Source organism: Callospermophilus lateralis, chromosome 16 (assembly GCF_048772815.1).
Source record: "Callospermophilus lateralis isolate mCalLat2 chromosome 16, mCalLat2.hap1, whole genome shotgun sequence".
In the NCBI taxonomy this organism is placed as follows: Eukaryota; Metazoa; Chordata; class Mammalia; order Rodentia; family Sciuridae; genus Callospermophilus; species Callospermophilus lateralis.
In genome coordinates this window covers 57,130,075-57,151,238 of record NC_135320.1, presented here as the reverse complement: position 1 = coordinate 57,151,238, position 21,164 = coordinate 57,130,075, and positions in this window count along the sequence as shown.

Below are 21,164 nucleotides of genomic sequence, written 5' to 3'. Positions count from 1 at the left end.
TTTTTCTAGCCAAGGTTGCACAGGACCATATGGAGGTCTCCAAACTGTTCCCATAAAGTCCATACTTAATCTCCCCTCTTCCTGTATCTCATCAATGGAGAAATGGAAGAGATTTTTTTGGAATAAGATATGTAGGCATATGGGCTTTCGTGAAAGTTAGCACAGCAGATGTTAAGGTGTATAGTCTCTAGACACATACTCCCAAGAGTGTGAGCTGGCAGCCATGTCTAGTATTTTTAACCCAGCTAAAAGTAATGTATATTCAAGATTTTAAAATAAATCCAAATCACACAGAGTGAGAAGCAAAAAATTCTCCACTCCCCTCTTTCTGTCCCCAGGAGTAAGCACCATCAGCACACGGGAGGACCGTGGTGCAGCCATCTGGCACAAGCCCAGAGTCAGAACTCCTGGCTTTGAACCCCAGCCTTGCCACTGGCTAGCTTTGTAACTTTGGCCCCAGTTTTCTCATCTGTAAAATGGGAATAACTTAGTTCAGAGATTTTTTTGTGAGACTTAAAAGAGCTCATGTAGGTGGGGTAACTTAACAGCACGACATAAACAGCCACAATGAGCTAGCCGTTCTACTACTGCTTCTGCCACCACCACCACCACCATCATCGTCATCCATAGGGCTTTCTGTAACCTGGATGAGTCCAGAAGTGAACAATATTGGAAGAAATCTAGAATGAATGTGGGGACTCCCAGACCAGGGGGCAGCACACTCGGGGCCACAGCCACTGTGGGAGGTGCTGCCACATCAGAACTTTTCTCAGGATGGTCCTATCCATCCATTTAGGGTTGCTCATGGCCTAGAAGGATTATTGAACCCCTGGGGCTCCTATTAGGTGTTACAACTCACATTTCCTAGAATAAGAGAACCAGACATGGTTAAAATGTTTGATACAGAAAAAAAAAAAAATCAGCAAAACCAGACACAGTCCTGACAATTTAAGAAACCAAACAAATTGTGGAAGAAAATGCATTTACTGGGTTTTCCAGACAATAGCTCCCATCATCTCTAGAATTTTATAAGGCTGTGCTTAAACATATATCTAGTACGCCCTGTTCCTATTCACCATGACCATTGAAGGTAAGGTTAGCCATGCAGGCATTCAACGCATGTGATTGACTGACCTGTCTCCACCAACCCAGCAATAGCACCAGATGTAGTCTTCAATCTGTCTCAATGTGACAGTTCTTGAGAGCACCCAACCTATCCTCTCTGACAGATAATAGTCTGATCTCATGAGTGGAGCAAGGTTGGTTAGGGACTCAGATTTTGTTTTGTTTTTTTGCGTGAGTCTGAATGCTTTTTACTGCAAACAACAAAAAGACCTAATTGAAAATAGCCTGAATGAAAAGAAAAATTGACTATCTTATCTAACCAGAAGAAGAGGGAGGAAGTCCCATGGTTGCGAGTTCTAGGAATCACAATGGCTTCAAGAACTTAAAACCTTACCATCGAGGAAAACTTTCCCAGAGTGTACTCCTGAGGATTTTACCTTGCATCTCATTGGCCACAGTTATGTTACAAAACCATGCCTAGCCCAATCACTGGCAAGAGGAGTGGAATTGTGAGGATTGTCTTAGACTCATGTCAACATTCACCTGAAGATGAGACCAAATAGGTGGACCTAGGAGAGCAAGGAAGGCAAGTATGTTGCAGTTAAATGATTCATTTCCCTTTTTTATTCTGAAATGGTATCTTCAGTGATAAATGCAACTGGATAAGAAAACATTCAAGAGAACTAAATAATGAGGAGGAAACAAAGAAAAAACAAGAATATATAAAATAGAGACTGAAATAACCATACCATGATATCTTTAAGTGGACCCCCAAGCCCGGGTCTAATCCTCAGTTCAGGGAGGTTTCTGCAGAGGTTACCAAGAATGGCTTGAGGGCCAAATGTCGTCTGTGGCTATATTCTGTTCAGGTCTTGGCAGTATTGTCGGTTTTTCAGTTGATTGGCTGTTGAAGTAATCCTTTTTCCATTGCTATACCCAAATACCTGAGACTGAGTACAATGGATACACTGAAGTACAGAGGTTCATTTAGTCCACAGTTCTGGAAACTGAAAATCCAAGATTGGGCAGCCATATCTGTTCAGCATCTGGTGAGGGCCCTCCTGGCTATGGCTACAACATGGCAGAGAAGTGGAACTGGGAACAACTGGATGCAGAAGGGGACATATTCATAAATGGCCTCATTTTATAACAACTCACTCTCTTTTTTTTTTTTAAAGAGAGAGAGAGAGAAAGAGCGAGAGAATTTTTTAATAATTATTTTTTAGTTTTCGATGGACACAACATCTTTATTTTATTTGTATGTGGTGCTGAGGATCAAACCCAGAGCCGTGCACGCTACCGCTTGAGCCACGTCCCAGCCCCAATAACTCACTCTCTTGAGAACTAACTCACTCCACAAGAACAGCTTTAATCTCTTCTAAGAGTGGCATTCTCAGTGACCTCATTATCTTCCACCCTTCCACTAGGCCTCACCTTTCACATAGCCCCAACCTCTGGGGAACACACTCAAACCAGATCCAAACCATAGCAGTTGTCAATTTTGAAAAGTTGAGATAATTGGTCTGGGGATATAGCTCAGTTGGTAGAGTGCTTGTCTTGCATGCATAAGGCCTTGGGTTCAATCCCCAACACCACCAAAAAAACAAACAAAAAAGTTGAGAACATTTATATTTTTTAAAAAATCTGTACTTCTGGCTTCTTTTAAAAAAGGAAAATCAAAAGACATAGCAACACTGGGCCAGCTTTCCCACCAGACACTTGAGAGAAAGTAAATTTTTTTCTAAACTCCACACTTCTCCATGAGACCTTGCAGCCCTCTTTCCTCAGGTTACCTGCATTGCTCCATTGGACCTTTGAGAGTAGAGTCCAAATTGGACAGTTTCTAAGGTCCCAGGGACAGAAGCCAACCAATTCCTCAGGTAAGCATGGGTGTTGTCACTCTAAGCCTGAACCACACAAAGCAACCACTGTGGGATGTGACACACACCTTCAATCTCACCCTCACTGTACACCCCTGGAGAGTTCCCCAGGACTGTTTTTATTAAGACTCTCCACACAAAACAGGGGACAGAGACTAGGGAGTGAGCATGTGACCCATGGAGAAAGGGACAAGACGGCCTACAAGTCTTCTGCCACTCAGGGCTAACTTTGCAGAGATAGTTTCCAAAGACACTTGCCATTCAGGTGAGGCTAAATCTGGTGCAGAAGAAGAATCCACCCCAGCAGTTGTGAGATTAAAGAGAAGAGAAAACGCTTTGGAACGCAGACCAGATTTGGAGAACAATTCTCACTCTGAGAACAATTTTACAATCTGCCACTATTTTGAACTCTGATTTTTACTCAACAGTTAAAAAGGGCTTAGATTTAAAGAGATACTTCCTGCCTTCTGATTCAGCCTTTCTTGGCAGCCATACATCTTCCGGTCCAAAAATGTCCACCGACTCCAATGAGGGATTAAGAAATTCAGACAAGAATTTTCCAGTCGCCTTGCTTTAAACGTGAAATCCTTTCTCCTGAACCAGGTACAGGGGTCCTGGAACAGATGTGCACACAGATGGGGCTTATCTGGTTTCCTGTCCATCTACACCCACACACTGCTGGCTCTCAGAAAGGGTTAGATAATGACAGTGACTCAGGAGGCCAAGAATGTGAATTATGTGACACATGATCTGATCCAGCCCATGTTAGGTTAATGTTCAATCCCCAGAGCAAGCCTGAATCGAAGACACCATCTTGCTAAAAAAACTGGGGTGGGGGGATTTTGTAACAATTTTGTGTTTGTGAAATAATAACCATCCAATTTGCTGGATAAAGAGACCGAGAAAGAGATTAGACCCAGACAGCAAACTTGCTTTTGCCCCCTGCAATATGATGCCAACCCATGGTACTTTCTCACTTGCTACCAATCTTCTCCCTACTGTCTGCATCAGCATGGTGAAAGATGCGCAATGGAACTGGAGCAGAAAACCAATTTGCCAAGATGATAGCTAAAGCGAATGGAAAACCTTGATCCCATTATATGCTTCATTAGGTTCCTCAACTCTAAGCAGAAGAGCCATCCCCACTGCATGGAGAGTGGGGACAGCTGCTGCACACTTAGGCCTTGAGAGGAGGGTGGGTAGGGGTATCACAGCTGTTGGCACCCAGTTGCTCAAGGACAGGAAAGAGCAGAGAAACTCCAAGAAGAGCAGAGGCTGGGATACCCAAGATCAAGCCTCCTTCCGGTTATGGAGTTGGCCACCAGAAAGCTCCACCCATCTCTACCCACTCTCCTTAGTCTACATCTCTGAGGTTCATTTGACAAGAGATTCCAGAGCAATGAAGAGCTAGCTTCCAAAGGCAACAACCCAGTTTTGAAACTTCGCATTGCTCTGTGTAATCTTGGGTGATACATTGGACCTCTCTTTAACTTGGTTTCCCTGTCTCTAAAACTGGTATAATAATAGCCCCTGAGAAAGAGAGCAAAAGATGGCTATGAAATCAAAATGAGATAGTATGAGTAAATCTGGGCCCAGCACTGGATACAGGTGCTCAGTCAATGTAAATTTATTTCTATTCCGGGCCCAAACAGCTCATCCCTGAAATGAACTTGAATATGCATGAAAACATGAAATTAACATATAAAATACAAAGTTTATCCAGGAACATGATCAGTAAACAAAAAAGTCAAGTAAGTTTATATCCCTGGCATATCTTAATGTAGCATAGAAAACTACACAAACTACAGAGTCCACGTATAGTAATTCTACCAACCCACTGAGGTGATTTCAAAGAGGCCTGGTATTTTTCAGTACAAGAGGGATGAAATCAAATCGGAAAAAAATTTAATTTTTTGCTGTTTGTCACATTCCTACTCTTTGCCTATTCCTACAGGTAGAAAAAGATAAGAATAATCATCAAACCAGTATATTTTGCAAGCCAAATACTGTCTATAAATGTTAGGAAGGATAGGATTCCTTCCTATTCTTTAAGCTAGAAATTATGTCCACTTTAAAAGTGAAGGCATTGGGAATTTAGCCAAGTTCACACACTCAACACATGACTGAGCTGGGATTTGACCTTGAATCTTTATGCTGGCAATGGGAAAGACAATGGCACTGGTCGATTTTTATGGAATGACACACAAGGCACTGACCTCTAACCCTCACTTCTTCATTTAATCTTTATACCACTGCTGTGTAGCAGGGGCTGCTGCTATGCCCATTTTATAGATGAGAAAAGATTTACAAAGCATCCCAAAGGTCTCATGATCACTGAGAGGAAGAGTCAGGCATCAACCCCAAGTCAAGGGGTTGATGGCCAAGCACTCACTCCTTTACTGTATGATGTCATTTGTCTCAACAGCAGCAAGAGAGATGTGACTGCTCTCAGTACACTCTTCACAATCCCAAGGTTCCTTGACACAGGTGAACACCCCGTTTTACCCTTTACACAGAAGAGATTTTTATTCCTTTCTCTGTCTTGCAAATGGGTACTAGCAAACATTATCTTTTAGAAAATGACTTCAAGTTTCTCCAAAGGATTGTGCTCTTAACCTCTCATGACAAACACACTCAAGGTCATGGGAACTGTTGTCTCTAAGAACATGTGCTAAAAGAGGAACAAGAGGCATCAAATTAGCTTGGATTCTGAAGAGTTTTACCAAGGAAATACTGGAATAATTTTATATGAACTAATTACAAGACCTCCAAATCCTGAGAGGTAAGAGCCTTATGGTTACTGCAGGTAAGTCTATCATTTGCAAGCCTTACCTCTTTTGATGATGGTATCTGCCCTAAGTGAAATAAAAATCTTCTAACCATACAACTTTCTTCCAAAGAAATAGGTGAAATGGGAATTGTGAAAAGCCAGAGTCTTCTCCACAGCCCAGCTCTGCCCCTTAGCAACCCCAATGTTTATGTGGATAAATCAAATCACTTTTTTTGGTGGGGGAATTACCAGGGATTGAACTCAGGGCAATTCAACTACTGGACTACTGAGCCACTTCCCCAGTCCTATTTTGTATTTTATTTAGAGACAGGGTCTCACTGAGTTCCTTAGCACCTCAGTGCTAAGGCTTTTGCTGAGGCTGGTTTTGAACTCAAGATCCTCCTGCCTCAACCTCCTGAGCTGCTGGGATTACAGGTGTAACCACTGTGCCCAGCTTCAAAGCACTTTTTAATTCTATTGTGAAGGGTGAGCAAGAGAAAGATGGGGCTGTCTTCTGGACACTGCTCTTTGACACTGTGGTCACCAGCATGTGGCTATTTAAATAGAAATGTAGCAAAATGTAAAATTCAGCTTTTCAGCCACATTACAAGTACTCACAGCCAACTGTGTCTGGTAGTTATCATTATGGATGGTGCAGTTCTAGAACCAGGCGGGGCTCGGGGGCAGTACTAATCCATAAAGTTTGCTTGAGAAATCTAAAAGGCCTGGGGCTCAGCTCTTGTGCCCCTTTGTTTTCCAAGAAGCAGATCTGGGGGTAAGGATTCAGATGGGAACAGTTTACTCAAGAAGTACAGGAGACACTCATAAGGAAATGGCACAAGGAAGTGCTACCAATCAACCTGTTTAAACCTGTGGAGAAACTGAGAATTATCCCATCCTAGAAGAGAGGGAACTCCCGAGGACTGCTTCCAGGGCCACAAAGTTCCCAGGCCTCTGGTCTACCTGGGTAGGCAGGGATCGCCTAGGTGGGGCTGAGAGTGAGTGGAGAGGCAGAGATCAGACAGAGCACCACCTAAGTTGTAAGAGAAATGGTCACTGCACCAACAGCCTCAGGGATGTTGAAGGATCACCTTCTCCCCAGAATTTTGCCTGGAAGAGTATGCCCATGTCTTTGATCTTGTGTCATTCTGACCAGAAGAGCTCAGGGGATGTCAAAAGAGAAGAAAGGAGACAGCACTGAGAACAGAAACTCAAGGATGCTTATCAGGGATGATCCTATACTGCATGAAAGGTCAATCAATAGGAAAAATAAAGAAATATTGTGCAGCATCTCTGGGGTGCTGCACTCTATGTGTTTCGACATGTATCCCAGAACTCATAAGCTGGATCAAACTTCGAGGAACCTGGCAGGTAGCGGTCATGTGTCAGGTTCAAGTGCTCAAACTCCACCCCATCACCCATCTGGACCTGAAAGTCCAGAACATCCTCCTTCCCATGAGATAAATTTGTGCCCAACCTCCTCCAAGATATTGAAGTTCTAATACCCCACACCTGTGAACTTGACCCTATTTGTAAGTAGAGTCTTTGCAGATGACCAAGTTGAGATGAAGTCCTTAAGGAGAGCCCTAATCCAATATGACTGTTGTTCTTAAAAGGGGGGAAATTTGGACAGAGGCAGATGCATACAGATGGGAGATGATGTGAAAACAGAGGGAGAATGTCATCTACAAATTAACAATACCAGAGGCTACAAGAAGGTAAGGAATAAATTATCTCCTCCCTTAGAGAGTCCAACTCTGCCAATACCTTGATCTTGGACTTCTAGCCTCCAAAACTGTTTAATTTCTGCTGTCTAAGGCGGGCAGGATATGCAAATTTGTAATGGCAGAACTGGCAAACTAGTATGTCCCTTTAAGGCTCCTCCCTGTTCCCATTAAGTGTCCTTGGGCCCTGTCTTGCTTAGCAGGAGAGCATGCAGGTGAAGAGCTTGGATTCCGAGCTATTTGTCTGGGTTTGCATCCCAGCTGTGCCATGCTCAGCTGGGTGACCTTGGGCAAGTTACTAAATGTCTTCATGATTCAGTTTCCTCAGTCACAAAATGGGGAAAATGATCGTACTTAGCTTACAGTGTTTCCATAAAAATTAAATGAGTTAAAATGTAGGAAGTACTTAAAGCAATGCCTGGCAACATACTAATCAACTTAAGTGATAATATGAATAAATCTCAGCTTTGAGGCCCTGGACCAGGAAAACATGAGGTTTGGGGGTTTATGTTCACAGAAGGAGGTCAGGCCTCAGCTGCACGATAGGCCAGGTGCTGAGGGGTAACAGCTGCCTGGGTAAGCTTTCAGGTCTGAGAGGAGATGATAGTTTGGTAGTCTTAAAGATGAGTGAGAGCAAGCCTAGATTCTCCCCATGAGCAGCCTCTAAGATAGGGAAAGCCATCCTAGGTAAAGAGAATTCCCTTTGGTCTGTTTCTGATTTTAGCCTCAGTCTCACCGGGCTCAGATTCATTGGTGCAGTGTCCCTGCTTCCCCTGAAACTACTCAATGCACATTTCTAATTCCCACTCCTAAGCCCTCTTTCAAGTCAGACCTGCAAATGGGGTGATATTAAACCCAGAGATATGTCCAATTAAAGCAGGTGGGAGCTGGTGGATGACATCCCCAGCCTCCCATCTTTGGGGCAGACCAGGGTGGGTGGCATCAATTTCTGAGATCCGGGCAGAAGTGGGTCCTCCTGGCCTCTGACAGTGACTGTGAACATTTATTCAATGGATGCTCTTCCTGCTCTGCCTCATGCTTCCCACAGTCTTGTAACTGCTTGCTAGCTTGCATCCAAATCCTTGTCTCAGGCTCTGTTTCTCTGGAAGCCCAAGTTAAGGCGAATATCAGAAACAAAGATACAAAGGCAGGGCCTATACTTTGGAATGAGGGCATGGAGAATTTGAGAGGCCGGTTTGTTTTACTGGTGTATAAAGGTGCCTGGCAAGTTGGTGAGAGCTGGGAGTTATTGTCATGGCCAGATCAAACACTGTGTAGAGGGTAAAGATTTTGGTTCTGTCCTATAAGCAGAAGCCCACAGGACCAGAGGAGTCATGATGGAAAGTGATCTACTCAGAGTTGCTTCTGGAAAGACAGCCCTGCTAACTCTTTGGAGGGTGAATTAGAAGGACAAGTCTGAGGGAATCAAGAAACATTAGGATGCCAAAGCAGTGCTCCAGATGAGTGCCAAGAAGAACCTAGACTAGCCGGGCAATCACGAAGAGGGCAGGAGGAATGGACCAAGAAATATTTGGGAGGTGAAAGTCATCTGGAGTGACTAATTCATAACTCATTTCCCAGGACTTTACTGATTTTTGCAATGAGAGTTGTGCAAGCTGAGAAGCACCTCAGTCCCAGGAAAACTGGGAAGGTGGGTCACCCTAAATCCAACAGAGTAGCAAGCGGTTAAAGGAGATAGAGGCACCAGGAATGAGTTACCTGTTTCAGACTTAGGAAATCGTGGGGTTTGCCATCACCTGTGAAAATGAACGTACGAGAAGCTGGTCTTAAAAAAATGAGACAATGCAGTTGGTTGGGACAGATGTAACTGGAGAGGTCTTTAGGAATTACGTGTAGATGTGACAGCAGCATTTGGGATTCATCAAGCAGCAGAAGAAAGAGTAAGAGTAGCAAGATCACCCTGGGAAAGCAATAGGATGACCTTGTGTGACTAGGTGTCCTTTTTTGGTGAGCAAACCATGGACTTCCCTGGAATGCTGATTTTGAAAATTGTGACCATTGCCTGAGATGTTATGAAGCCTACTCCTACTGGGAAACAGTGTTCATGACTGTTTAGATTACATTCACTGATGTAGCTGTTTGTCACCTGCTGGGACCCAGGAACTTGAAGATAGGGAAGGCTTAAAGGCAACTACAAGTAAAGTTGCAAACTCAAATCTCCCTGCCCTGGGGAGCTTACCCTGCAATAGACAGGTGACACCCACTGCCAGAGGGCGATGCGTGCAGACCCCACGAGGAGGGCGGAAAGCTCTGAGGGTAGGGGCCCCTGACGAAAACCAGCAGGAAGTGTCCAGCACCAAGCTCATCAGGGACATCATGGGCCTCTCAACTTGGGTCTTTCTTCATTGATTCACCCAAGGCAGGTTCTAGTGGTTCCGGTTGAAACTCCAGTTTACCTCAGTGCACATTCTCCACAGTAACTGAGCTGAGATTTCTTTGCTTGGCTTTCTGGAGACCCATCAGCCAGCCAGGACAAATAATCACAATCAAGGGTTGATACAGTTGATCGCTTCCTTTTATCTACTCTCCTAGACACTTACACATATTAACTCGTTTAGCCCAGTCAACTGTCAGAGAAATACTTCCACTATCATCTTCACTTTTATAAATGAAGAAATTGAAGCATAAAGAAATTAGGCAACTTGCCAAAGTCACTTAGCACTAAGTGGTAGAGCCAGTGTGTGACCCCACATGGCACAACTGGATCCATGGTTAGATACATGGTGAGAGGAAAAGTCAGGAAGTGCCAGATCCAATCCACCTCCAGTCCTCCCCTTCCCAGCCCTGTCCAGCCTGGAGAGCATCCCCTGCTCTCAGCTACAGCAGGACCTTCCCCCGCCACCAAGCACCAGTCCTTCCTCTTCTGGGCCACTAGCTGATACCCAGGTGTCCCCGCCTTCTTCAGCCTATTTTTCAGGACCTCCCTGGGTACTTCCTCCTTCCTGCATTTTAAACTAATAAATGAATAGATTAATATCTATTACTCTTCTCCCTCTGAAAGCACATCAGGCCTTTTGAGAAGGAGTCAGGGCACCTGGGCTTGATATAGAGCATTGTCTTTTACTCTGTTTCTGGTTGATTCAATTCTCTGGGTCTCCCTGGCTTCTTGCATCTGAAAAATAAGGTGTTGACTGGATCAGTGAATTCCAATCTATGGCAGAGCAGACAGGAGGGACCAGATCCAGAAGTATAGGACTTCCTCCAATAATGTGTTCCAGACTGTCTCTGCCACCTTTATCACAATGGTCCTGTCCCTCTGCCCACTTCACCCAGGACTTGTCCCTCTAGATGACAGATAGCACAATGAATAGCTACCATCCCTGTCCCTGCGATTCCAGTGGGACCCTCCTCATTCCACCTCCAGTCTGAATCAATGCTGTAGAAGGCTCTTCCTATGATGGAAACATGGCTCATCTTTTTTAGGGTGTTGGGTGGAAAAAAAGATTGTGAATAACTCATTGTTTCACGTGATCTTAAGATCCATGGCAATGCTTAGCCATGAGCAATCTTATGAGACCATGATTTCTATTAAACACTAGTGTGAACAGTTAAGTCACCTCCCTATAATTTATTTTGCAGAGCATAGGAAAAGATAATGCATCCCCAAAGGGTGGAAGGGGAGACAGAATATGCTACTGGGTCATGTTATGAATCACAGACATAACTGAGTCATCTAGAATCAGTATCATAGGTTGCCCTGGAGTCGTGTGGGATGGGAGATGAGGGTCGCTTTCCCAGTCCTAGTGTGAAGATGTCTCAAGACTCATGTGATAACCCAAAGCTCCTCTATCCAGGATGTCTGCCCAGACCACTGTCTCCAGAGGCTCTTCCTTCTTTCTACCACCATAAGATCAACTCACCTTCTCTCTATTGCTGTGGATTACCAACTACTCAGGTCAAGTCTGCATAAGCATTTTTTGAGTGTTCACTGAGCCTGGAATTGGGCCAGATGGGAAGCCAAGGAAAAAAGCAAATAAGTTTCAGATCCTGATCTCAGGAAGCTCACAGCCCACCCTTCTGACCCCCAGCAGCATAATTCTGAAGGTCTGAACAGAAAAGGAGACCCCATGTTCATTATTCACCTGTCAAAGATTTTTCAGAGGTAGAGGTGATGAGGGCACCAGGATTCTGTCTCATTACCCAATGGAGTTCAGGCCAAGACTGCTTGTCCTCTGCCCCCCATTTCTGATCTGCCCAGGTCTAACACTCCATCCCTGTGCAGTGGCCCAGGCAATGATCTATTTCCTGGTTTGGACCATTGTGGGTAGACCAGAACTCCTCTCACTCTTGGGCAAACTCAGAGTACAGGCTTCCATGTGCATGGAAAGATAAACACCCCAGTTTCATGCTCCTGCCTAAACTATCTCCCTACAAAACTGCTAACACAACAGGGTTTTCCTATTACCATAGCAACCCCAGTGTGTAAAAGGCAGGCTCCAGAGAGAAGAAGATCTGAGATGCAGAGAAACCCAAAATTCAAAGTGAAACATGGGAAGAGAGGGGTAGGCAGATTGGGGCTGGCCACAGGCCTGACCCTGCCGGGATGGCCTGGGGTCTCCACCTGGCCTGACCTAGCCCCAAGAGTGGGACAGTCTGTGGTTTCTTCTGCTGGTTTATTTGCCTGTAGAACTATAGTGTTGGGGAAGTCCCAGAATAGGGACACTGCCCCAGTTTTCATTTAATTGTCATGAGGACTTTCTACTTATTTCCTCCTCCTTCTCTTCTTTCTCCTCCGCCTCCTCCTCCCTCTTTCCAGGAGATCTAGAGTAAGATACTTTTGTTGCAGATGATGTCATTCTGTGGCTCAGTTCGAAAGAGACAGGGTGCAAACAAAGCTGCATGTGACATGAGAATGAAAGCAAAGAATGGAAAGGAAGAGCCACACACCCAAGGCCTCACGCCCTTTGTCCCTCTTGGTCAGCACAGAAATCCTTGGGTCTCTGTCCCTTCCAGGTCACAAGCCCAAGGATACAAAGAGTTTCCATTCAAGCTTCAAAAACAGCAACAACAATAAAAGCTACAACCTAAATCAGCCTTCCTGCCAAGTGATCTGCATCTACATGAAATGAAACCACAACAGACCAAGCTAAGGGGCCTGGAGAAAAAACACATCTGATGTCACACACTCCAAGTGCTTACCAGGGTGCCTGATCTTGAGCTAAAAGGTTTGCCGCGGAAGTAACCTTCCCAGGGTGCCTGCACCAAGGAGGTAGCAGGCTTCCTGCTCTCAGGCCAGTGTGTAGAATAGGTTCTCATTCCTTAGACTGGGAGCATCACTAAACTTTGAGAAAGCATTGCTTTGTTTAACTTTATGTGCATGTGCTAAAACATTTACACCTTTAAGCAACCCAGGAGGTGACACTTAACTCTGTGTATATGTGTGTGTGTGTGTGTGTGTGTGTGTGTGTGTTTGTATGTGTGTGTTTATGCCCACATGCATTCTCCTAGTCATCAGAGCAGGGACTTACTTAGCATAATGGACCTAAGTTTCAGTAGTAGCTAACAGCAGAGTGCTGGGAACACAATGTTTCTCACCTCTGGGCCTTTGCACATGCTGTTCCCTCTCCCTGGAGCATCTTTCCACACTTTCCTCTTTTGCTAACTTGTAGCATCCACCAGTATGACTCTAAAACATCCTCATATCAGAACTTCTTTGGTACCCCAGGCTTGGTTCAGAGCACCTTCTGAAAGGAGGCTCCATAGTAGTTAGGACATATTTGCCTGTGATTTGACTCTGCTCTCACTGGTGGAGGCAGGTACATCTGTTAGGATATGGAAGACCGGGTGGAGCATTTCCATGTAAAAAGCAATGCTACAACCACTGTCCCTTATTCACACTTGTTGTGGGTGGGTAGGTGCAGGCCAGGGGGTTTGATATCTCATTGAAATCGTCCCACAGGTAAGCATTTTTGTCCCCAGCTTACAAATAATGTAACTGAGGCTCAGAGAAGGAAAGAAACTGCCCTAAGTCAAATACCTATTCAATACAAAGCAGGTTTTCAAAGGACTTGAAAAGCTTGTGCCTTAAACATGGTGCTCAGTGGCTTTCCCCCACATGTTCCCTGGGCTTCAGGCAGTGTTTTCTGAGTCCACGAAAGTTGATAAAGTAATGTGGCCATCTTGTGCCATTGGCTTCCTGTCTCCTTTAGTAAATCTTGGCCAAAACCCTGGCAGCAAAAAAGCAAGCACTCAAGTCTGAAGAGCCAACACCAGGATGGGACTGGTTCATGCAAAGGCCCGGGAGATGGACCCTGGGCAAGTGCACCCTCTGCTCAGGGCTGGTTCCTATCCAAAATGTATACAGTTCTGAATTCTGGAAGCTCTGCCTTGGGTTTAATTCCCACACAGTCTCCTTTATCTGACTCCTAAGGTTTAAAATTCATCTTCTCTTATTTGAAGTTGCATTTCTAATGAGGATGCCTTAAAGATGACTTTAAAATGTCAGACACCATCAGTCATGGAAAAGCAAAGGGGGCTGGCCAACGCGCCAGCTGTGCACAGCTGGGAAAGTTGCTGCCGTTTCCGACTTAATGCAGTGGAGGAAAGTCACTCTGAGAGATGCCTTTGCTGTTCTGCAGCCCAAGTCCATTCTCACCCATCATGAGGCGACAACCACAGGCAACTTGGCCTTGGCACAGATTCATCACCTCAAGAAAACAGGAAACCAAGTCCAACAACTGCAAGAAATAAGTTCCACCAACAACCTGAATGAGCTGCAAAGAGGCCCCTGACCTCGAGAGGAGACCACAGTTCTTGCTAACACTTTGAACTCAGTCTGTGAGACCCTGAGCAGGAAACCCAGCTGGGCCATGCCCAAACTTCTGATCTATGGAAGTTCTGAGATGCTAAGTAGATTATTTTCAGCTGCTAACTTTGTGGTCATTTGTTATACAACATAGAAACTACAGTGATTACTGTTTCTTCTTGTCTTTTTCCTGCTTCCCTACAGGGACAGACAGTGCTCTGAGAAGACCACAAAGCTGGACACAAAGGCACACACCAGTAATTCTAGCAGCTGGGGACGCTGAGTCAGGAGGATTGGGAGTTCAAAGCCAGCCTCAGCAACTCAGCAAGGGCCTTAGTAAGTTCCTGTCTCAAAATAAAAATAATAAAAAACATTTGGGAATGTGGCCCAGTGATTAAGCTCCCCTGGATTCAATCCCTGGAACTGAAAAGAGAGAGAGAGAGAGAGAATGAACATGCTATGGGAAGAGATACTGAGGCAGCTCTCCCAACTTTGGATGCTTGCAGTCCTCCGTATGTTGGAAATGGTTCTCTTACATTCAGAGGCTCCACCAGGATCTGATGCCATGGCTGGCTCTTCCACAGTCCCCCACCATCACGCTGCCACATGTCTTAACTGATAGGTCTGGGAGGCCTGGGGTATGCGTGTCCCGGAACAGCTGCAAGGAAACATTCAGAGGGAAAGATTCCTCTACCTTCCAGCAAGGCAGACTCTCTCCTTAAAAATTAAAGATGAGGGGCTGGGGTTGTGGCTCAGTGGTAGAGTGCTTGCCTAGCATGTGTGAGACACAGGGTTTGATTCTCAGCACTGTATATAAATAAGTAAAGGTCCATTAACAACTAAAAGAAAAAAAATTAAAAATAAAGATAACATTTGGTAGACATCCCAAGTCCTTGAGAAGAAATGATAATGTGGTCACCTGAACTGTGCATCTAACCATCTAACTGGGGAGAGGGAAGGAGTTAGGGGCATAGTGATAAGAAGAAGATTCAAAACTGCATCAAGGTGTGAGTTGGGGAGACAGAGAGGTGACCCACGTGCTAATGGACAAAGGGTAGGACAAGAGGGTTGACTCTATGATGAGTGGATCTAAGCCAGGGTAGACTAATTCTGAGTATTCTCATTAGTTCCCTCCCTCCTTTTCACCTCCATGCTCTGTTCCTAGTAGTGACTTTTATAACTTTTAAGTCCTTCCTTTTCCTTGTCCTCCCCAGCCAGTAGATAGAGAATATAGGTGCCCTGTCCAGGGTATTTGCACATGTGTAGAAAAGTGGGGGAAGTCCAGAGGTCTTCAGGACCCTGAAGAATGAAATAACAAATGGTGGGCTTCCAGACACAGAATGGAGGAGACTGTGGGTGTCGGGGGTGGGCAAGCAGACAGTAAGTTTTCAGGAGTTCAGATGTTGACAGCTGTCCATCTGACTACTGGTTAGGATCAAATATTCTAGGACTGCTGAGAGCCATTGCCAAGTAGGAATGACACATGGCAATTTCTTTGTCAGCCTACCCAATGTTGCTTAGAGGAAGGACTCTCCATATTGGACCCAGGTCATTTGCAGTGACATTGCATGTAAGGTGACCTTGCTCAAGGACCAGGGTGGATCCGGGTTTAGGGCAGATCAGGGTTTAGGGCTCTCCTTGGGTTTAGGGCGGTTCCAGGTTTAAGGTGTACCCTGCTGGGAATAAGGCATATCCTGCTGCCTCAGGCGTGCCTGCTCCTGGAGTTCCCATTGAGTTCTCACGGGATTCAGAAAGTATTTGGGATCCAGAATGTGGAATTTGGCAGAGAATGTGGATTTCCCCAGAACGTGTGTAGAGTGCCGGTGTGAGTTCGGGAATAAAGAATTGCTGTTTGAATCTACAAGGCTGTGAGTGGCTCTTGATTTTGTGCCCAGCCAGACTGCGGCATAGGACATCAAGAGAACTTCCATTTTTACTCCCCTAACTTTACAGAGAATCAAGGTCTGCCAAGGTTAAAGTAATATGTCTAAAGCTCCTCATTTCTTCTTTCCTTAGAGGCAGGGCTTGGTCTAGAATGAAGCCCTTTGGCCCCTGAGAAGGGCCTACTGACCCACGTATTCCATTGTCACATTGTCACCAGCATGAATGGATGTAGAAGGAATCCAGAAAGGTCAAGTCTCAGAAGAGAAAGGGAAACCAAATGAGGTCACCTACTGGTCTGGCTGCATTTGGAGGCCCCCAAGGGAGCCAAAGGGAAGGTCACACCAAATAAAGGGCTCTCGGGAGGGGAGGTGTGAACAGCAAGCAGAGGGGGCAGGCCAGTAAGACAGTGTTATTGCTGCCCACACCTACGCCTGGCTCACCTTGAGCTCCACCCAACAGGTGCAGCAGCCTCTTCATGGACCTCCTGCCTCCCATCTCCATTCTGTCTTCACACTACTGCTAGATGGCTCTTTCTTTCCTTCTTTCTTTCTTCATTTCTGGTGCTGGGATTGAACTCAGGGCCTCATGTCTGCCAGGCAAGCACTCTACCACTGAGTCACATCCCCAGCCCATTAGAAGGATCTTTCTAAAAAGAAATCATCTCCCTCTGCTTTTCTGATTGCCATGGCCTGAGCTACTTTCCTCCTCCACACCATTGCACCATGATGTTCTGCCTCATCTTGGGCCCAGAGCTATAGAATCATCCACCTATGGACTGAGACCTCTGAAATGGAGCCTGGATTAGGATCAACATAAACACTGATCAGTTCTGGCTCCAGGATCCATTCTCTTCAAGACAGTGGAAGACCCAGGTACACATCACTGGAGGAATTGCTCTGTTAGCATGTCCCTGGGGGCTCAGGTGCAGCTCCTCTGCAGCCTGGCTTTCAAGAGAGTAAGAAGGAGACCCAGAGAGAGGCCAATAGAGTTCACCCTCTCCCTAAGGAGAGGGTGGGCATTGCATGATGTGTCACCCATCACTAATGCTACATTGCTCTTTTACTCTTTAGCATGACTAGGGATATCACATTGGCCCAGACAGCACCCACCAGACAGTCTCTATTTTCCATGAAGCTATGAACAATGTACATGAAGAAGTATCTTATATTAGAATATAGCAACTATGAAGCATTAAACTCTTATATCTTTCATCTCTACCTTGGTCCCCAGTATCCCAACTAGGTTCAGCATCAGGGGCAGTAGAACCAGCTGTCCCTCAACATCTGCACCCTGGAGCCTGCAGACCAAGGGTGTCACTAATGCATGACTGTGGGTAGCAAGACCACACTGGTGCAGCTTCCACACAGACTTCCTGCTGCCAGTCCTTAGGCATGAACTTCAAGGGAACTTGCTTGCTAAGACCTGATTTCAGAAATATGCAGCTCCACATAGAAAGGAGATTTACTTGGGAATAAAAGTGACCAAATTTATGTTATGTACATGCAGGAATGTGTCACAAAGAATCTCACTGTTAGGTCAAATTATAACATACCAATGAAGATTGATTTAAAAAATCATTCATATAATTTCTCATTTCAACAGTTATCCCACTGTCCACAATCCAAGCTACAATGCCTGGTCTAGAAGACCTCGGCTCCACCATTTAGAAACACTCTGGACACTTGAGAACATCCAACTGAAGAGCCTTATGTAGGCACAATGTTTGATCTAGGGAAGTCTGAAGGCAGGCACTCAGCACTGGACAGCAGCTCACCCTCATTTCTGTCTCACCTTTCCTGTTCCTGCTCCTTAGCATGTGGGTTTACCACCTTGAGGCTGCAATCTGGTTGTCACAATGCCACTTCACTTGTGCATTCCGAGTTGGAAGGGTTCCTGACTAGCAGACATGACTGTCCTTGCTTAGGGGAGCAAAGCACGGCTCTGCTACAAACCAGTAGATAATAAGCTTGCTGTTGTTGGACAAGAACTTCCTCATGTCCTACAAAAGAGGTGGAGAAAATGCAGGTGTAGCTTTTCCAACCATGGTAAGATATCAAGGGAGAAAGGGGTTGGGAACAGCTGACTCTGCCCTTCCCCTTATTAGTCCATTGTAATCATAGCTAATTATGTCATCCCTCTGCCCCAAACCCCCAAGTGGTTTCCCATTTTACTCAGAGCTGAAGTCAAAAGCCTTTTCAGTCCTATTAGGCCTGAGGGATCTTCCCCTACTCCTTACCTCTCTAATCACACTTCTAATCCTACTTCTCCTTCCTTCATAGATACTGTACCACACTGGGATCTTTGCTGATCTTAGAACACACTAACCATGCTCCTGCCTCAAGATGTTTAAGGGCCACTTCTTTGGACTGCACAGCTCTAGCCCTATATATTAGTCAGGGCTCTCCAGAAAACAGAGCCAATAGGATATATTTGGCTATATAAGAGGAGATTGGTTATAAAACTTGGTTCATGTGACTTTGGAGGCTAAGAAGTCCCACCACATGCCATCTCCATATGGAGAACCAGGAGACCTGGTGATATCATTTATTCCAAGTCTGAAGTCCTGAGAACCAAGGGAGCTGGTGATGTGACTCCCAGTCAAAGGCCCAAGAACCAGGAGCTCCGATCTACATGTGAGTTGAACCAATGAACAAATAAATGGCTGACTGAGCTCTAAAGGACAGATGGGGAAGATGGAGGCGGAAGAAGACGGTTGTCCCAGCTCAAACTGAGAGAATATTCACCCTTCATCTGCCATTTTGTTCTCTTAGGATTAGATGATATCTGCCCTCATTGCTGAGGGTGCATCTTTTTTACACAGTCTACTGACTCAAATAATAATATCTTCTGGAAACACATTCACAGATGCACCCAGAAATAACACCCTATTAGTTATCTGAGCATCACCCAGCCCAGTCAAGTTGACATATAAAACAATTGTCACATCCAGGTGTCCAAATGGCATGCCACCTAACCTCACTCACATCTTAACTCAGTGTCATCACACAGTGAGACCATCCCTAACCACCAAATTTTAAGTTGCCACATCCCACATAACACTCTCCATTTGTCTTTCCTGCTTTGTTTTTCTTCTGGGCATTCATCTAACATAAATTATAATTTGTTTGTCTCCACCTCCCTTTTCATGATGCTCCATGAAGACTACTTTGTTCTCATATAACTAACATCTAGAACACCTAATAGCTGCTCAAAAACTTTCATATGATTGATGGAGTGATTGATTAAATGAGACCTTTACATCTCCAGCACAAAGTCTGGCCCAGAGCAAAAGATCTACATGTGAGTTGAAACAATGAACAAATAAATGGCTGACTGAGCTCTAAAGGACAGATGAGAAACTTGGAGTGAGAAAAACCATGGCAGCGGGAAGGGAGTCCATATTAGCTGAGGCAGTTCCTAGGTCGGATCTCTAGCGGCCAGGTACCAGGTTTCCAACCTTCCTCCCTCCCCAGCAGTGGTAACCCAACACAGTAGCTGCCCAACACAGGTGTGCAGTGCGACCAGGGAGCTGCCCACGGAAGCCCCCCACCTTCCCCGTGAGAGTTTCCTCAATTGGGAACCGCTAGGGAAGAGGGAGATGGGGCTAAAGTTTGGAGCCTAACAGACCAGGAACTGGGAAATCTCCAGGCAAGAGAGGGAGATAGTACCAGGCACTCAAGTCATATGAGCCGTCCCAAAAAGAGACCTGTGAGGTGCAGTCTTTCTGCAGGGACTGGCAGGTGCCCATCCCTGCATCCAGGCGCCCTGCACCAGGACCAGTCTTCCCACCCTGGTTACCTCCACCATCCAGAGGGCAGAGACACCAGCTTACAACAGACAACCCCATCTATTGGATGAGAAGAGAAGCAGGAAAGATATGGAACTCTAAAGCTAGCTACAACCCTGGTTTCTTCCTTTGAGGTTTTTTTGTTTATTTGTTTGTTGGTTTTTTCTCTTCTACCCCTCTATCCTCCAGCCCTCACATCCCCAACATATATGAAACCAAGAACTTTGCATGAAATAGGACTTTGAGGACTGAGTCATCTGAATAATATAATATAGAGGTGTTGTATATGCCCTTTTTCCTTTTTATTCTTTCTTTTTTATTTCCCTTTCCAAATTTTACTGTGTTTTTCTAAATACATATGTGTGTTTGTCTTATGTACTCTAAAGTCATCCCTCATACTTGCCTACCCTAAATTACTTCCTGTCTATTCTCTTGCTACTAACCCTCTTCATTAGATTTCTCCTTCTATATCCTCACATCCTACCTCTTCAGCATATCATCCTATGCCCCATCCCAGTTTATTGTCCACTGTCAGAAACTATAAACCTTTTTACAAAACTACTGATTATATTTTAGGTAATAATTGAATCCAACATTTCTGTACATTGAGACTAAACTGTAAACATCTTAATAACAACACATTGTTCATAGGTGGTATATTGTTGATATTGGGATCTGTTAACATTGTCCTTCCCCACAAAGGAGAGATCTTGGAACCCTACAATAGCACTACAAACCTATAGGGTAAAAACAATAACAATCTAGACCCACAGAACTGGAAAGGAAGACACGTGAGCAACATAAAAATACAAGGGAAGAAAGTTTCCCAAACAAATCAAGACACCACATCATTAGAATCATTGGCAGCCACAGCAGAAGAAATGACAGAGAAGGAGTTTAGGATGCACATGGTTAAAATGTTCTGTGAAATCAAGGAAGATATAAGAGAACAAATACAAGCAGTGAAAGATCACTTCGACAAGGAGCTACATAAACAAATACAGGAAGCAAAAGATCACCTCAGTAGGAAGATAGGGGTTCTAAAAAAAAACCAAACAGAAATCCTTGAAATGAAAAAAATAATAAGCCAAATTAAAAGCTCAAATGAAAGCATCACCAATAGAGTAGACCACTTGGAAGATAGGACATCAGACAATGAAGACAAAATATATAATCTTGAAAAGAACATAAACCACACAGTGATAATGGTAAGAAACCACAAGCAGAACATTCAAGAAAAATAAGATAGCATAAAAAGACCAAATTTAAGAGTTATTGGGGTAGAGGA